The sequence below is a fragment of the Manis pentadactyla genome, chromosome X, assembly GCF_030020395.1.
Source record: "Manis pentadactyla isolate mManPen7 chromosome X, mManPen7.hap1, whole genome shotgun sequence".
Lineage (NCBI taxonomy): Eukaryota > Metazoa > Chordata > Mammalia > Pholidota > Manidae > Manis > Manis pentadactyla.
The window spans coordinates 28,731,126-28,736,961 of record NC_080038.1 but is presented as its reverse complement, the minus strand read 5'-3'; the positions used below and the strand labels follow the sequence as shown (position 1 = coordinate 28,736,961).

At 38.4% G+C, this 5,836-nt stretch overlaps 1 pseudogene; it reads left to right on the top strand.

The window, feature by feature from the left end:
- The first annotated feature begins 2,164 nt into the window (after window positions 1-2,164).
- On the top strand, window positions 2,165-3,229 carry LOC118934027 (poly(A) polymerase alpha-like; annotated as a pseudogene).
- The last annotated feature ends 2,607 nt before the right edge of the window (window positions 3,230-5,836 follow it).

Genomic DNA, 5,836 nt, shown 5'->3' with positions numbered 1-5,836 from the left:
TCAGGAAGAAAGAATTGACAAAGGCCAATGTAGGTTAAATCTCTTTTCTCCTCTGACATATTTTCCACAAAGCCCTCCCAGTTCAGATTCATTGCTGTGTCAATCCATATCCCATGTAAGTTAATAGAGATATTAGCAGAAGATCTGGGCACAATGAGGCTGGAATTGTGACCATCAAGGCTAACATAGAAACAATTGTCACTTCAGGTCCCATTTGGTAAGGTTTTATTCTTTTTAAGGCTTTTGGCACCTTGTAACCTACAGTACCTGCCAATGAGTATGTGCAGAGTCTTCATTTGGGTTCCTAAGCTTCTGAGAGCTTTTTACTTAGCATGTCATTTATGTAACAGGATGATAAATGCAATTCTTCCTGTAGGGGACACAAAGGCTGCAAAGAGAACAATAGTTGCCTGGTAACCACTTGATCTAAGCCAAGGGGCTGGCTCCTCTATGCAGGATTTGCAAAGGGGGTAGCCCAATACTGGGTCTTCCAGCATTAACAGATCACCCACGTCCAGCTCAGAGAGGGTGAGACCGAACAGTCAAGATAGTTCATTTCATTTTTGTTGGTTTGTTTTTGTTTTGTTTTATAGTCCTTACTGAAGTATATCCAAAAGAGAAGTGCACATATTCTAAGTGTGTAGCTCAATAAAATCTTATAAACTAAACTTACCCATAACACTAACATCAGGTCAGGAAACAGATCACCAACACCACAGATTCCTCCCTCAAGCTTCTTCTAGCCAGTACTCCCACTATTCTTGAACTCTAACAAAACATAGAGTAACTTGGCCTCTGTTAAGGATTTTATATAAATGGTGTCACATAGTATGTAGTCCTGTGTGTGGCTTCATCTGCTCATATTGTGTTTGATATATTGGTGTGTATGACTGTAAAATGATCATTCTCAATGCTGTATAACACTCCATTGTGTGAATATACCACCATTTATTTTTCTATTCTATTATTGAGGGGCAATTAGGCAATTTTCAATTTGGAGCTGTTATGAATAGGGTCTCTATGAACATGCTTTTTTTGAACATATATGTGTATGTCTAAAGAGTAGAATTTCTAGGTTATAGAGAATAGATATGTTCAACTGTAGTGTATAATGCCAAAACATTTTCCAGTTATTACACCAGTTTATACTCCCAGTAGTAGTTATACTCCCAGTTTATTAAACATTTCATGGAGTTGCACACATATGAGAGTTCCAGTTGCTCCACATCCTCACTAATGGTTTTGTTTTGTTTTTTTCATTTTGGTCACTCTGGTCGGTGGGTAGGCGTGGGTAGTAGTGAGAAGATTTATTTCAAGAAAGATTTAATTGTGCTATGCCTTACCTCCCCTCAGCTCAAGTGAAAAGAGCTTTGAAATCTATAAGAAAATCTTCAAATGTGTTTCCAAGAGTTTGAGGAACAAGATGAGCATCTGACTTCTGCCTATAAATTCTAAAAGCAAAACCCATGCCTGGCACTGTCCCTTGCTACTGGCAGAGTGGAGAGGGCTGCCCTGGGAGCCAGCACCTGTTCCAAGAAAGGGAGGGGCAGAGGTGCAGGTTTCCTGGGGACCAAATGTGGCCTTGAAAAATGGATCCAGTTTGGGTTTTTCAAAATTTACTCCATGCAGAGAGCCAAGTGTGAAGTTGTACACAGCCAGCTAGACAAAAGGCATCCCCTTCATCAAGGAGTTGAAGTGGGAGGTCTCTGATAGGAAAATTGCTAAGGACCCCGTAAATGTACAGCATGGGAAAGAAAGAGGTATCATTCTAAAATCCGAGCCCCAGGGTGCCCCAACACCAGATTTCAACTGAACCAGCCACTTAAACCCGCCCTTTTCACCACTGCCCTGGGAGCAGCCATGTAGTAATTAGCAACCAACAGGAGCTAGTTCCTGTCCTTTTCTTGGGTAAGTTTCCAGTACTCAAGAAGGTTTCTGCTTAGGTAGGAGAAAAGTTTAACTATGAATAAGTTTGGCATTTGAAATCACACTAGACTAGACTGGAGTTAAGTCCTTATTAGATGCAACTGTAGTTGTCAATGCTTTAAGGAGATGACAATTTTTTTTATCGTACAAGAGGGACTGGAAAAACTATGGGGTATGTCTAGGATTTCATCTGGGGGCAGAGAGAGAACTGATCCACAGAAGAATTAAAAGGAGGAGGATGGAAAAGAATAAGGAAGAATTTCATACTATATAGGTGATTGACTTAGCGGTTCAAACAACAACAACAAAAAACCTCTTATAACCTCACTGTTAATCTCCTTTGTGATATTCAGTCTTCCATAGACATAGTTTATGGACAAGCAATAAGCAGCAATAATTTTGAAGTCTATGTGAAAATTGCTGCAATGCATATAAAACAAAATCAACTTCAACTACTCCCTAACCATGTGCTACAGAAAAGGCAAAATCATTCAACAGGTGTCAGATTGACATTTCTGAGTGACAGCAGCCTCTACTTATCAATGGCCAGTGGTAATTGCATGCCTGTGCTTTTAACCTACTAGTGCTCTGAAGACTGGTCCACTGAACTGTTCTGATGGCTCTCGGGACAGAAACAGTCCTGCTCCAGTTGTAACAGCAGCACGAGTGACCAAGGTACAGGCTATTGAAGTGTCTGTGCCACAGCTAAATTCCAATGAAAATTCAGGGAGTACACTGAGTGTAAGCACTCCTCAAACTGTCACACAGCTAACCATTTCTCCACCACCAAAGCCTACAGTCTGTAGAGCCCATTCTTCAACATGTCCAATAAACCAACCACCTAGACCTTCAGGGAATATAGCAACAAAATTACCTAATCCTATGGTAGGAGTGAAGAGAACATCCTCACCTCAGAAAAAAGAAGAACAAAGAACACCAAAACATAAGAGAGTAAAACAAGTGAAGATGCTAACAGGCTTGTTTTGTGTGGACATGAGAAAACAGAAATGAAGGAACAATTTTATATAAGGGAAAACACAACTCAACTGGAAACTAAAGGGCTTCTCTGTTGGCCTCTCAGAAAATGTGTGTTACAGACCTTTCCAACATCCCTGGTCTCCCTGCAAATCCTATTCCTGCTACCAAGGATTCAATAAAACTGAGATTTAACTGGTCAAAACAACTTCAGGGGGCCATAAGCAGTATCTGCCACTTCAACCTGTTTGTCTTCAAATGCCAAAAAAGGAGAATAGGGTGTATGAGATTAGACATGACTGAAAAAGACTTTCAGATTATTTGGTGACCTCCTTCACTGGGCTGATGAGCATTTGTTCAGAAGTCCTAATTAGCAACTGCAGAGCCAGGAGAGCTATTGTTAATTTGTTAACAACAATATGAAGAATGCCAGGTATTGATAAACTTAGTTACTCTTTCTTAATCTGGACAAAGAAAACTAACAGATTTTTTGAAATGACATGTTTTGTGAATCCTGCATTGTGCTCTGTTCTATCATATGTGCCTTGTTCATGTTGAGTTGCAATTATTCAAGCTCTTCCTCTATCTTTGTAAATTACTTTTCTAAGGTGGGAGTATAGTCTTTACACTCTTCAAAAATTCATTCATTGAGGCTTTCTTTTCACTGGTGTTTTATGCTGGCCATCATACACTATTTCTTCTTTCCACATGTTTGTTCTCTGTAGTCGTTTTGCCTTCCCTCCCACTACCTAAGAAAATATGGTTGTACTAACAGGTGGAATAGTGTCTGGTGTTTTGTGTGGCTACAGATTTAGATTGAAATTGCCAGGTACAGATTTAGTCTTGCCATTTTGTTTACACAATAGGGAATAATTCAGCTTATTAAACATTTCATGGAGTTGCATACATGCTGTCCCAAGCAGGAAAGTTGGACATTTTCTGTGTAGTGACTTTTTAACTCTATTTTTTTATAACCTAGTGATCAGACTGTTGCTTTCACATGATGTATGCAGTATCTCATGGCTAGAGTTTGTTTTGTCTTATCTATATTCCTCTTATTTTTCAAGAGCTATATTGTAAACAGATGATATATTTCCTCACTGAAAATACATTAAAAAAAAAAACAAAGTTGCCAATAAAGAAAAAAGAAAGAAAGAAATATCAGCAACAAGCAACACCAAGCTCAAGGGGAAAAAAATCAGGAATGAAATAAGCTAAATGTTTAGTATAAAAGGAGCTGGGATTGTGAGTGTATTTAACTGTGCTCAATATTTCTAATTTCCTGAGACACAGTATATATGTGACACAAGTATATTACATTTGTAATGTTAAGAATATAAAAATGACAGCTTGGCCCTGTTAATGTATAACAAACTTCAGAGAGCTGGTGATTTAGATTTTACTTTAAATGGTTAGATAAATTCAATGATAGCTTTCCTTGCCTACACATTTGCAAGTTATTTTGGGAAGTAATTTATAACATTTTGATTTATATGATATATATGTGTGTATGTATGTATAGATATGTGTGTGTCTATGTATATACTGTGTGTATGTGTGTGTACAGTTCAAAAACATTTTATAGTCTATCTCATTGGCTGTAGTAAATTTTTAGGTACAGTTACAAAACATTGTAACAGATATAGAACCCCACTTTCCTGGAACCTGGAAAACTGTAAAGCCATAAAAAGCCCATATGACTTCATATATATATATGTTTTCATATGGTTTTAATGGGTTATGGAAGAAACCAGGCATGGGAAGGGCAAGGAGAAAGATGTACAAAGGCGCTGAAGTAGGAATTTGGGGTGTTAGGGGAAATGAAAAAAGGTCAGGAGTGAGTAGCGGAGGAAGGGTGTTAGTAGGGCAGTGGAGTGCTGAGAGTCTGTAGAAGAAGGCAGAAGTCGGCTTCCAAAGGATTCAAAATATAATTTTGGGAATAATGGGAAATCCTTGAAAAGTTTTGGGGAAGAGATGGCATGATCCAGTTGACATTTTAAGATCACTCTGTAGTTTATAAGGAATATAATCAAGAACAAAAATGGATGATATTCATTTTCATAAATCTAGAAAACATTATGAAATTGGGACATATTATACTGATAACCTAGTATAACCTGAGATTTTGGATACAATATCTCTAATTCTGACAAGGTAATTGATATTGTGCTCATTTTACAGGTTCGGAAATGGTAATTGGCTTGCCCAAAGCCACACAGCTAGTCAGTGGGCCTACTGAAGATTTTAATATATGGTCCCCAAGTCTATTAACTTTTCTTCTCTCTCATGCTGCTTCCCCACACATTCATCCTTCTGAATAGAGAATGTGAAGCAAGCTTTAGGATTGAATTTCCCTTTTTGTCCTTCTGCCAACATACATGTTTCCTTCCTAAACTCATTCTAAATGGAAACTGGAGAACTAACTTTTATTCCGTAATAGTGCATAATTTAAAAGGACAGACAATTAATCCGATTCAGTTGAATTTCCATTGACTTACATCTTCAGAGAGACACTGCTTTTAGTGTGGGTGACAGAGCACACATGGAAATAAGGAATCACTGGTTTGTGATGCGGATACATAATAAGCATCCACTCGCTCCTCACATAGATCACATGCAAATGTGTGTTCTTACAGACCCAAAGGTTCATACAGAAATGAGTGAAACAAAAACTGGTACTGAAGGCCCAGCCCAGTTCTCCCAGTAAAAGAGGAATATCACAAACACACAAGGCAGCCTAGCCTCATTGATCATTTGTCTTCCTGGGATACTGTCAGCAGTATTCAGGGTCAGCCCTCTTTTTCTTATCAGAATGTTTGTCTGGCAGTGTTCTTATGGATTATCTATTTCTGCTGAATAACTTGCAGCAGGGCTGCTAATCAAGAGAGAAAAGAAGCTGCCTTTGGTGATGAAAATTGCTTTCCAGTGACTGATT